The sequence below is a fragment of the Littorina saxatilis genome, linkage group LG1 (assembly GCF_037325665.1).
Source record: "Littorina saxatilis isolate snail1 linkage group LG1, US_GU_Lsax_2.0, whole genome shotgun sequence".
Classification (NCBI taxonomy): Eukaryota; Metazoa; Mollusca; class Gastropoda; order Littorinimorpha; family Littorinidae; genus Littorina; species Littorina saxatilis.
This window is the reverse complement of record NC_090245.1, coordinates 83,166,703-83,180,514: the sequence shown is the minus strand read 5'-3', so window position 1 is coordinate 83,180,514 and position 13,812 is coordinate 83,166,703.

Sequence of the window (13,812 nt, the reverse complement as noted above, 5' to 3'; positions counted from 1 at the left end):
CAAAAGTTCGTCTGCTAGTCCCATTTGACGAAAGAACATTATCCTAAGCGATACCAAAACATATACAGAACACACAATATCTGCCTTTGCCGCCACAGCAGAATAACAGCATATCTGTGTACTTGATTTTAGCCCAAAATAGGAAAACTGACAAGAAGTGTTAACAGAATGGAATGATTTGCACGGAACTATACAACCGCGCATTAATCGATCGCCTGCGCAGGTTGACTGGTTGAGTGAATAGGATTCGATCAAACTTTCGCAAAAAAACTCCTCTTTTCTTTGAATAACTGAAGAAAGGAGGAATAAAGAGGTTACACACCTCGTCTCAGTGATTATAAAAAATAATGGTCTCAGTTCGCGGTCATGAAAAAGCTCGCTAAAGCTCGCATTTTTCATGATCCGCTAACTTCGACCATTATTGTGTGTGCAGTCACGCCGCGAACCAATAGCACTGACGACTGAGAAGAACTTGGAGCGATGTAAGCCACAAAACAAATAGCACAGCTGGTGCAACTGAGCGAACGAAAAACAGATTATTTAGGGCCTACGGAGGAGAGAGACTCAGTGAGACTGAGGTTGTTGTAATTGTTGTTATCCTGTGCCAATCATTATATCACTGACTCAACCGCAACGTGACGTGACGGCGGCCGTACACCCGCGCGCGCACAGTGACTCTCTCTTTCCCTCTCTCTCAGTCTCTCTCTCACACACACACACTCACACTTCCCACACATCATCACACACATACACTATACACACTGACCGGCGCACACACACACACACTGACACACACACGGCAAACACACTGATACACACACGCGCGCACGCGCCGCCGGCACCGGGCCAAACACTGACCGACATGCACCAAAGACAGAGACTCTCGAAAAATACATTATCTAAACAAGTCGCGTAAGGCGAAAATACAATATTTAGTCAAGTAGCTGTCGAACTCACAGAATGAAACTGAACGCAATGCCATTTTACTCGTAGCATCGTCAGGCCACCGCTCATGGCAAAGGCAGTGAAATTGACAAGAAGAGCGGGGTAGTAGTTGCGCTAAGAAGGATAGCACGCTTTTCTGTACCTCTCTTTGTTTTAACTTTCTGAGCGTGTTTTTAATCCAAACATATCATATCTATATGTTTTTGGAATCAGGAACCGACAAGGAATAAGATGAAAGTGTTTTTAAATTGATTTCGACAATTTAATTTTGATAATAATTTTTATATATTTAATTTTCAGAGCTTGTTTTTAATCCGAATATAACATATTTATATGTTTTTGGAATCAGCAAATGATGGAGAATAAGATAAACGTCAATTTGGATCGTTTTATAAATTTTTATTTTTTTTTACAATTTTCCGATTTTTAATGACCAAAGTCATTAATTAATTTTTAAGCCACCACGCTGAAATGCAATACCGAAGTCCGGGCTTCGTCGAAGATTACTTGACCAAAATTTCAACCAATTTGGTTGAAAAATGAGGGCGTGACAGTGCCGCCTCAACTTTCACGAAAAGCCGGATATGACGTCATCAAAGACATTTATCAAAAAAATGAAAAAAACGTATGGGGATTTCATACCCAGGAACTCTCATGTCAAATTTCATAAAGATCGCTCTAGTAGTTTAGTCTGAATCACACACACACACACACACACACACACGCACACACGCACGCACGCACATACACCACGACCCTCGTTTCGATTCCCCCTCGATGTTAAAATATTTAGTCAAGTTTTGACTAAATATAAAAATGATGAATCACTGCAAGGCATGCGCCTATGACTATGTCTGTTTTATCAGAAGAAAGTGGTCCGACCGCCGGTTCAACAGACAAGTGGCAAATCCAGGAGACTTTCAGATTTACTGGTGATGTGCGTGTGTTTGCTGCTCATCAAGTTCTCAGCCTAGTTTCCCTTGTACAATGTTCGCGAAGAAAAGGTTGACATGCACATTACTCTGACTATAGAATCACAGTTTCTAGATCAATCATTGATAGAGTTATCCTGTAGAATTGGGATTGTTTCTCAGCCAGCGGCGGCGCCGAAGTCCGCATGCAGAAGTGAAGGAGAGTTGTGTACGTTTAAGACCAGAGCTGTTTGTGTGAGTTTAGAAGTGCCAGATGTCCTGTTCGTCGGCTTCAAGCATGAAGTAAGTAAATTATAAGAGAGAGAGAGAGAGAGAGAGAGAGACAGAGACAGAGAGAGAGACAGAGAGAGAGAGACAGAGCTCACTGGCCGTATACAATGCATATAATGCAGCTTTTGGGGGAGGGAGGAAGGGGGAGCGAACCGAGGCAGATTTGTTTTGTTACTGTTGTATTACTAGTTTCGGGGCAGGGAGGGAGCGGGGATCCATATGTAATGTCTCTGTCGGTTTAACGTTAAAAGCATGCTGGCTATCCTTTTAGTTCTGTTTTTTATTATAAGTGGAAATCAACATTGATCGAGAAGGACAATAAATCCTCTTGATTTTATTTTTTATTTTTTTAAGCATACCCCCTGTGTAACGGATGCCGCCGAGCAAACGACACGCAAGGGTAGACTTCAGTTCTACTTGATTTTTACCTTGACCATAATTAATTATTCAATAATTCTTCGCATACAGCTGAACAGGAAAGGCTTCGTGACACACACAATCTAACACATTTTCATCAATGTATGTGAATTATGGACAACAACACAATAAACTATCCAAGCCAAGCGAACAATTCTGTTAGATAATAGCCTACTACACACACACACACACAAACACACACCGTCACACACATACACGCACACACACGCACGCCGCACCCACGCACGCACGCACGCACGCACATACACACACACACACGGCACACACACACACAAACACACGCACGCACGCACACGCACGCACGCACGTACGCACGCATGCACGCACGCACGCACACACACACACACTCACAAAGACACACAAAAAACACACACACACACACAGACACACTTTTTCCTAGTGGAGTCCTCTCTTTTTCTCTGTACTGCACGGTGCGAAATAATGATTGCGTTAGTCACGGCAGCAGATCGTTAGATTTATTGAACCGTGATAATATGGATGAGCGCCCATGAAGTCCTTGAAGTAGGTACATGTGCGAGCAATTTTCTAATGTACTTGCAGGAAGGTAAACATTAATGTTGGCACACTATTTTCTTGTCACCAGAAACACGCACACGAACATTACTGTGAACTGGCAAGGTCACACAAACAACATACAGTGACTTGACGCGTAAAGCAGGGACAGACCGACAGACACTGAGACAGACAGACAGACAGACAAATAGACAGACAGACAGACAGACAACAACAACAACATAAACAACAACATAAACAACATGAACATAAACAACAACAACAACATAAACAAAAACACATAAACAACAGCAAGCAAAATATCGAATTAAGACACTTAGTCAAATAATACACAACTGATTGCGCACGCAGCTTCAGCAGAATGAACGCTTTGACCGTATATCAAATTATCTGAATTATTGACCAAAACTATCGGGTCACAGTCCAAATATGCTGTCTCAGCTGTCTTTAAAAGATGATAAACTTTGACCCCGACACACATGTTCACATGTGTTTACAATTTGATAAGGACCTGCTGACTTTTTTTTAACGGAATGAATACACTAAATGCGCAAAATCAATTAAGAAAACACAGGCGGTAGAGCTGAGCGTGAAACAATAATTAGGATGAATACTACAAATTAGTTTAAACTAACACTAGCGATGCTGGCTGTTAAAATGAAAGACCACGCGTGAGAAAACATCAGCAATATGTTATTGTGTTACTGTTAGTCGCGACTGTTGAAACGCTCAGGCTTTTTTATATTGTAATGGGGTTGCATAATCCAAAGAAAACAAATACATTAGTAATATCACACGATTATACTTTGAATTGTGATGGGAGGGAAAATAAGAACAGGGAACGAGAGATGAGCGTGCAGAGTGGAGCGTTGCTTTCGAATTTCACAACTGGAGTTATTCTTCAAAACGAGCATGCGTTGCTTTTACACCTAAAAATGCCCGAGAAAATCAGCTTGCGTTGCTTTTATAACTTAGATGCCCTTGAACATCAGCACGCTTCGCTTTTATAACCGAAAATGCATTTGAACACCAATATGCTTTGCTTTTTCAACTGAAGATTCCCTTCAGGACCAGCGTGCTTTGCTTTTTCAACTGAAGATGCCCTGGGAAATCAACATGCTTTGTTTGTTTTTGTCGTCGCAGGGCAGTGTAAATGATCTCATAAATTGGACGGAATATAACCACATGAATCTTCACCCCCAAAACACCAAATCCATGTTAATTACAACAATGCAAAAAAGACACAACACAAGGAATAATCCACATTTCATATTAACTGGCAACGACGCAATAGAGGAGGCAGGAGATCACTAAGTTTTGGGGGTAAATATCGATGATAATGTGTCTTGGGCCAATCATGTTCGATCGTTGTGTAAAACCGTGTCGAGGACAGAGTTGAACAGAATTAAACACTTTCTCGATCAGCGCTCAACGTTATTTTTTGTCAACGCATATTGACAAACCATTACGGACTATTGTTCGACGATGTGGGACTCGACTCTGCCAGTCAGTGCTAATATTTTAAAACCATTGTATAGTTTACACAGACTAGCGTTGAAACTTATTTTATTGAAACATTCCTGTCTGGTATTTGACGATTATAAAAAAAATTAGATTCTGCCATTGAAAGAAAGATTTAGATAAACTAAAGGCGTGCTCCTTCACAAAATTCTTTCCGGCCGTGCACCACGTGCTTTCATTGCAAAATGTCAAGTCAAACCAAACCAAAAGTTTAATGTCCCCATTCCAAAGATAGATCCCTTTATGTCAAGTTTAGCTTATTCTGGCAGCGTCGTGTGGGCTTCCCTACCATAATTTGTTCGAGTACCAATGAGTCTCAAAACTTCAACAACAAAAACAACAACAACAAAAGTTCATTGTATTGCGAAAAATCACTGTTATGGAAGACTTCGTTTTAGATTTATTTTCATATTCCAAATGTTTCCATAGCATCAGTATTTTATCATATAACAACTCCAAGTTCTGATAACACATTTGCTCAAGCATGTATGTTTAGTACTTTTCCACTTCTGTACATGACGTTTAGTAATTTGTGTAAAGCCTGTAATGTGTACATATTCCTATGATTTTTGTTTTCTGCATTTTTTTTTCTTTGCTTTTTTCTATTTCTTCTTTATGTGAATGTCCGTGTATATATGTGATTAGAGTAGTCCCTCCCTGGACACAACTCTCGGAAAAATAAAATTTCATTTGATTATATTTACAACTGAAGATGCCATTGAATATCAGCATGTTTTGCTTTTACAGCAGAAGATGCCATTGGAAATCAACATGCTTTGCATTAAAACTGAAGATGCCTTTGAAAACCAGCATGATTTGGTTTACAACTAAAGATGCCCTTAAAAACCAGCATGCCATGTTTTTGTAACTGAAAATGCTCTTAAAAATCAGCGGCTATGCTGGCAAGTCAGTACTTTCTCTCCATTCAATTTTGTCGCAAAGACATTGATTTGCACAACACGACTCATTTCTCTTGTATCTCCGCAACGCAAAACCAGTCGAACAAATCGATTTTCTGTTTACCTTCGCCCTCGCAATCCCGGCAAATTACAGGAGTGAATTAAGCCAACAAAACAAGGACGAGATTGCAAAGCAAATGTTAAAAAATCTATTCCCCCAATCACGGAGATTTTGATTTACATATGCAGAAACACTGCAAAATCGCAATCTGGGATGCACGACGAAGAAAATATACAACAACTGGCATGGACTAAGAAACAAAAAGCAATCTGCGGGATTTGTATTCAAGAAGAGTACGTTCTTTCATCGCGATGTGCCATGAAAAAGTATTGTTTCGCAAAAATGCATTCAATGAAGCTGAAGCTGAAGCTACGCGGGTAGACTACAATTGACGTATTGACTTGTTGCGTTTACATATACATTCCTGCTCGTTCAGGGGCGGATCCAGGGGGGTTTGAACCCCCCACCCCCACCCCCAGCCTAACTGGGTTTTTTTAAATTAAAATAAATAAATAAATTTGAAAATAAAGAGAAACTGATGGCTCAGATTGCACCAGATTGCTCCATTTTTATCAACATTTTCCAGGGGGGGGGGGGGGGGGGGCATGCCCCCGGAACCCCCTAGGAGCCCGCCTTTGTCTCCTACGTGACGGTTTTGGAAAGTAGTTGGGAAATTTGCTGGCTCAGGTTGTACCAGATAGGTCAATTTTCCTTGTTTTGATCCAAATTTGTCTTCTTAAATGGACTTTTTGGAAGGTGCATCAGGGGAAGTTTCTTGGCTCAGATTGCACCAGATTGCTCCATTTACCTTGTTATTATCAAAATGTTTCGGGGGGGGGGGGGGGGGGGGGGCAACTTAACGCTTCGCGTCATCTGAATTGTCCATAAAAGAAATTTGGAACCCCCCCCCTTATAAATGATGTGATCCGCCCCTGTCGTTTAAATGAACAAGGACAGCCCCAAAGATTATGTCCAAGCTTATTAAGACGAGATGATCACATGTAGCTTCCACGCGTACACGCACGAACGATCGAGAGCATGGCTACTTCCTCAGTGAGCAGAGTGAGACTTTTATGTTGAATTGATTTGTTAATGCCTGATATTAATCGGGCGAAATCGAAATCTACGTGGACGGGCGCAGTGGCGTGGTGGTAAGACGTCGGCCTCCTAATCGGGAGGTCGTGCGTGGGTTTGAATCCCGGTCGCTGCCGCCTGGTGGGTTAAGAGTGGAGATTTTTCCGATCTCCCAGGTCAACTTATGTGCAGACATGCTAGTGACTTAACCCCCTTCGTGTGCACACGCAAGCACAAGACCAAGTGCGCACGGAAAAGATCCTGTAATCCATGTCAGAGTTTGGTGGGTTATGGAAACACGAACATACCCAGCATGCCTACTCAACGAAAGCGGAGTGAGCTGACTATGCTCTCAGAGTGTAGTGTGGGGAACCCAAATGGGCAAACGAGCTCACACGTCACCAGACAATTCTGGAACGCTGAAGAAGAAGAAGAAATCTACGTAACAAAGCTCGCTGCACGTTGCTTTGGCACTGGGCGGGGATATAGCTCAGTTGGTAGCGCGCTGGATTTGTATTCAGTTGGCCGCTGTCAGCGTGAGTTCGATCCCAGGTTCGGCGGAAATTTATTTCACAGAGTCAACTTCGTGTGCAGACTCTCTTCGGTGTCCGAACCTCCCCCCGTGTACACTACATTGGGTGTGCACGTTAAAGATCCCACGATTGACAAAAGGGTCTTTCCTGGCAAAATTGCTTAGGCACAGTTAATAATTGTCTACCTATACCCGTGTGACTTGGAATAATAGGCCGTGAAAGGTAAATATGCGCCGAAATGGCTGCAATCTACTGGCCGTATAAAATTTCATCTCACACAGCATCACTGCAGAGCGCCTAGAACTGTACCCACGGAATATGCGCGATATAAGCCTCATTGATTGATTGATTGAATTTTTGGTAAAAAGAAGTGTTCGCAAAGTCAACTTCGTGCTCAATTAAAGAACATCCTTAGCAAACGGCTGTGTCAGTCTGAGAGCATATGTTCACCCCCACTAATCTCAGTCTGTGTTGGAAACAGTAAAGTTGTCGAATGTTGGAATGTTATCCAAAATGGAACGATGGTTTTACACCCGTATAAAAAGCCTGGCTAAATCCGCGGTTGTGGTTTTACAGATTGTTAACACGGAAGGAGGGTATCGTTCAAGATAGAGCGGGGCCTCCTGTCTATTTAGAAAGCCATTCAAATTAACCATAAAAGATCATTTTTCAAACTTTCAATTCTAAACCCTCGTTACACATTGTTAAACGTATAGGAACAGTGGTGTAAAATGGATGATAAGGTTATCGAATTTGTTTTTTTCCCCGAGAGACGAGAATGCCATCGTGTTAACACAAAACTGCCGTTTAGCTCTTAATTCAACTCTACACACAGAATTATAGACTACGCTACATTCGCCAGTGCACACCAACACCAACAAAAACATCGATTCATTAATTAATCAGTGTTGAGCTGCCGTCTAAGACGGACAGGGATTGAGAGTTTCCGCAGCAGTATTATAGCCAGACAACAAAAGCAACAGCAATGAACGTGGAAGCAGCCGGGGAAAAAAATCATTAGCCTTTTCACCTTGAGCAAGGTGTTTTAACATGGCACAAGACTTGCTTTGCTTCTTTGGCAAAGCTCATCAACGTGTAGCCCAATTAGGACAAACTGCATCAGAATTTTGTTCTGTCCTGCAAATATTGTGTTAGGGAAATGCGATCATTACTGTATAGGGTACGGTTACGCTCAACGGCACCATATTTCTTTTCTTTGCAGAATTGTGTTCCGCTGTTGTGTTCCAAAAGACTTTCGACTTTGTGAAATCTATCCGTGTGTAGCTTAGCTAGACTGAACTGCATCAGTATTCTGTTCTGCAAGAGTACCTTGACAAAGCTCATCAGCTTATAGCCTATTCAGGCTGAAATTCATAAGAATTCGGTTTTGTTACGAAAGGCTTGCTTTGCTACCTTGAGAAAATGCATCTGTGTATAACCGAGATAGGCTGAACTGCATATGAATATTTCTATCTATATAATTTTTAAAAAAATTTAAAAAAATTTGGGGGGAGGGAGGGGCGGTGGTGGGGTGGGGTGGGGTGGGGTGGGGTGGGGGTGGGGGTGGGGGGGGTAGGCTTGGGAGCAAGACTCACTTTCTATTTTGGAAACACGCATCAGTGTATATTCTACACAGTTAGACTGGGCTGCATACGAATTGTGTTTTGTTTAGTCTGTTCTGTTATGCAAGACATGCTTTGCAACATTGGAAGAATTCATCAGCGTGTAGCCTGGTAAAGCTGAACTGCATCGAATTCTGTTCTGCTTTGCTATATAGCTTGTCAGGACTCATCAGCGTGTGTAACCCAGTTAGACTGAACTACATCAAAATACTTTGCTGTTCTGCCAAACTTGCTTTGCTACCCTTGGCGAAGCTTATCAATAAATGGCATCAAAGTAATCGTCCTGAACAGTCAAGACTTGTGTGTGCTCTGACTCCGGCTGCAATGCTGTCCAGGGAAATTTCATCAGCGTATGCATGTAAGCCAAGATAGCCTGAACTGGACCAAAAATATTTTCTGTTCTGCAAGACTTGCTTAACTTCCTTGGAAAAAATATGCATTTGTGTGTAGACTGCTGCATTGGGACTGTCCGCAGCGAATCCCGTTATTTTGTCGGCGCGGGGTAGAGCACGTGAAACTATAAAAGCTTGCACGCTTTCGTTTCATTTCTCTCCGTTATGCGTTTCGCTGCTTGCGGCTTTCTCTTCGATTCTTGGTCGTGGGGGTTTTGCCATTTGAAAGACAGCATGAGGTACGATTCTGTTTCCTTCCTCATTGTCTGGAACTTTTTTCTGTTTGGCTTTTCTTTCTTTTTTTCATTTAAGTATCTGTTTTTTGAGTCACTTGAGAAAAAGTGACTCTATGTAATCGGTCAGTGTTAGTCTGTCCGGCCGGCCGGCCGTCCGTCCGGCCGGCCGTCCGGCCGGCCGTCCGTAGACACCACCTTAACGTTGGACTTTTCTCGGAAACTATCAAAGCGATCGGGCTCATATTTTGTTTAGTCGTGACCTCCAATGACCTCTACACTTTAACGATGGTTTCGTTGACCTTTGACCTTTTTCAAGGTCACAGGTCAGCGTCAAAGGAAAAATTAGACATTTTATATCTTTGACAAAGTTCATCGGATGTGATTGAAACTTTGTAGGATTATTCTTTACATCAAAGTATTTACATCTGTAGCCTTTTACGAACGTTATCAGAAAAACAAGGGAGATAACTAGCCTTTTCTGTTCGGCAACACACAACTTAACGTTGGGCTTTTCTCGGAAACTATAAAAGTGACCGGGCTCAAATTTTATGTGAACGTGACTCATTGTGTTGTGAATAGCAATTTCTTCCTGTCCATCTGATGCCTCATATAATATTCAGAACTGCGAAAGTGACTCGATCGAGCGTTTGCTCTTCTTGTTATTTTGCTGTTTTTGTTGCGGTTCTTGATGATGTGAGTGTTGCCTGCTATGTTGTTGTTGTTGTTGTTGTTGTGGTGGTGGTGGTGGTGATGGTGGTTGCTGCTGCTGCTGTTGCTGTTGCTGATGACGTCGAGGAAGTGGAGGCGTTTGATGCGCATGGTGGCATAATTATGAAGAATGTTTCGGAAAAAACGAGCGCATTTTTGGACTACTAAAAATTGTGTAGAATGGTAACTCTCTCTCTCTCCAACTCTCTCTCTCTCTCTCTCTCTTTCTCTCTCTCTCTGTCTCTCTCTTTCTATTTCTCTATGTCTCTCTCTCTAACTCTCTCTCTCTCACTCTCTCTCTCTCACACTCTCTCTCTCACTCTCTTTCTAACTCTCTCTCACACTCTCTCTCTATCTCTCTCTCTCTTTGTTTCTCTCTCTCGTTCCTCTCTCTCGTTCCTCTCTCTCTAGTCCCTTTCTATCTTTCTCTCTAGCCCCCCTCTCTCTCTCTCTCTCTCTCTCTCTCTCTCTCTCTCTCTCTCTTTCTCTCTCCCTCTCTCTCTCTCTCTCTCTCTCCTCTTCTCTTTCTCTCTCTCTCTCTCTCTTTCTCTCTCTCTCTCTCTCTCTCTCTCTCTCTCTCTCTCTCTCTCTCTTTCTCTCTCTCTCTCTCTCTCTCTCTCTCTCTCTCTCTCTCTCTCTCTCTCTTTCTCTCTCCCTCTCTCTCTCTCTCTCCCTCCGTCTTTCAGGTTCTCTGTCTGTCTTACCGTTCTATTGTCTTTCTTATTCACAACGGAAGCTGTGTTTTATGTGGGTTTCTTAATTAGTTTTTTTATTAACTTTTTCATCCTCTTGCCGCATTGGCGACAGAAATCCTACCCCATGGTACACAATTAGCTCCCCGTTTAAACTGTTTACTTCGGACATCTTTTGTGACGCCACTCTGTTTACAAGCAGTGAGGCTGCTTTGGCCAACGGGCATCAGTAAACCAAACTCCATCACCCAATTAGAGTGCACCTAGTGAGGCGAGATTCGAGAGCTTGCAAATGAATCGTTCCATCTTAGTCGAGTCTGGCACCATCGCGTGGAGATACATCCCATCCATTCCTGCGGAATCCTGCACTTGGTGCCAGTGTGTTCTTAGAATGTGAAACACGGATAGAAGAGAGAGAGAGAGAGAGAGAGAGAGAGAGAGAGAGAGAGAGAGAGAGAGAGAGAGAGTGAGAGAGAGAGAGAGAGAGAAAGATAGACAGTCAGACAGACAGACACACAGACATGCAGACAGACAGAGAAGTCACAATCATCTGTCTGAGGGTCGTGGCAGAGGGAGAAGAAAGATAGAAGGACAGAGAGAAAGAGAGTGAGTGGTTAGCGCATGGGGTTGCGGGCCGGGAGATCGTGGTTCGAATCCCATAAGGGGTGCGTGGGTTTTTTCGAGCTTCGATCGGCTCCTACCCAGAGTGGAAGTGCTAAAGTTCCAATGGGGAGGCTGGGATCACACAGCCGAGTGTCATTCACTTTACGAATGCGATTGACTCTGAAAGCGCGAAAATAAAAAAAACTTGTCTCGATTCTTGTGACCCTTCCTGCTCAGGGCTCTCATGGTGACCTTGGTCCCAGTGTTCCTGTTCCAGCCATCCCTGAATATTCTGCTGCCAGCCTGGGATGCTCCAGGGGGGGTCGATGGAAGGACGCAGTGGCGGTCTGCTCTCTGAGGAGACGCTCACTCAGTCTGGCTCCGCGACTTATCAGTCAGTGTCGTAAGTAGAGGGCTTAGTAGGTAGCGGTGCCTGTGTCCCTTGCCAGGAACAGGACCATTACTGAACACCGTCAAAGTGACTCAGCAGCAGTGCAGTGTCATCTTCCGAGGGTAGCCTACCGCAGCGGCCTGACATCCTTCCCTGAAGTGTCTGTAAAATTAGTGAGGGTGCTCAGGTGTCTGACCAACACTTGGGGGCTCATTGATTCGACAAAGTCTGGCGGCGGAACGAAGTTCAGGGGTGGATGTTGCAGTGAGTGCTGGGACGGGGCGGCGTGAGAGCATACTGGGAGAAGGAACAAGCGTCGGGACAAGCAAAAAGAGGATGAAACAAAATAAAATAAAAAATAAATACATAAATAAGAGAGGAAGAAGAGAAGAGGTGAGAGTGAGGGAGAGAGGGGGAGAGGAGAGAAGAAGAAGAGAGAGGGCGGAGGTAGAAGAAAAGAGAGAGAGAGAGAGAAGAAAAAAAGAGAGAGAGAGAGGAGATGAGAGTGAAGAAGAAAAGAAGAGGAGGTAGAAGAAAAGAGAGAAAAAAAATTTAAAGAAAAAAGAAAAAAAGAAAAAAAGAAAAAAAAGAAAAAAAGAAAGAGAGTGAGAGAGAGAGAGAGAGAGAGAGAGAGAGAGAGAGAGAGAGACGGAGAGAGAGAGAGAGAATATAGGAACGAAAGTGAGAGAAAAACAGAGGATAGTTGAACCATAATGTAATATGTGTGTGTGTGTGTGTGTGTGTGTGTGTGTGTGTGTGTGTGCGTGTGTGTGTGTGTGTGTGTGTGTGTGTGTTATTTTTTTAATTGTGTGTCAGTGTGTGTGTACGTGTGTGTGTGGTTTGATTGATTTGATTGGTTTGATTTGATTTCAGCTGTTTAGTTTATATGTGTTTTGAGAGATTTGCCTTAAATGTTCTTCAACCCCTGTACCTCCTCCCTCTTAGCCTCCTCTTCCTTCTTTTCTCTCTTGTCCGAGTGCCATCATTTTGCATTTGAGCGCTTATCTTTGGATTCCTACAGATGCACATAAAATGTCTTATTATGAATTTTCTTATTCTTCTGTCTGTATTTGCCTTTCGTTTTTATTTAATTTCAAGCAAGAAACCTGACAAGAATGTCTGGAAATACAAAAAGGTTTGGTAGTAAAGAAGGTGAAATGTTTTTTTGGTTTTTTCTTATTTTTGTGTGCTTATTAAACCTGGTATAATGGAGCAAACACTGCAGTAAAAGCTGAGTCACAGGAAGTTCTGTATAACTTGAATTTGTTCGAGTTCTCTCTCTCTCTCTCTCTCTCTCTCTCTCTCTCTCTCTCTCTCTCTCTCTCTCTCTCTCTCTCTCTTCTCTCTCTTCTCTCTCTCTCTCTCTCTCTCTCTCTCTCTCTCTCCTCTCTCTCTCTCTCTCTCTCTCTCTCTCTCTCTCTGTATGACACTGATCGATCTGATGACGTTGAACAATTTTCTAATTCATTATCTTTTCTTCATTGGAATGTTTGCAGTATCTTGTCAAAATTAGACGATCCCGAGTTTGTCGATTTTCTTTCTTCTTATGACATTGTCTCTCTAGTAGAGACGTTTGTTCTAATTTTCGAGTCATGTCTTTTTAATGACCATACGGTTTTCGTCAAGCCAGCAGTCAAATTGACGCGGCAGGGAAGATGTTCGGGTGGGGTGATATGTCTAATACGGAATAATATTATCCCTCATGTTACACAGTTGGAAAGTGATAGCCACTACTTCCTTTCGTTTGTTCTGCATAAAGAGTACTTTAGGTTCACTAAGGACATTTTGCTTCTCTGTGCATACATTCCACCTGAACATTCACCGTATTATACTGCTTTTGATTTTGAAAATGGAATAAATATTTTAGAATCATGCTTGGCGGATAGTCTTTTGTCTTTGGATGATGTAGATGTAATCGTATGTGGTGACCTGAATTCTAGGACCTCGGATATTACACCTGA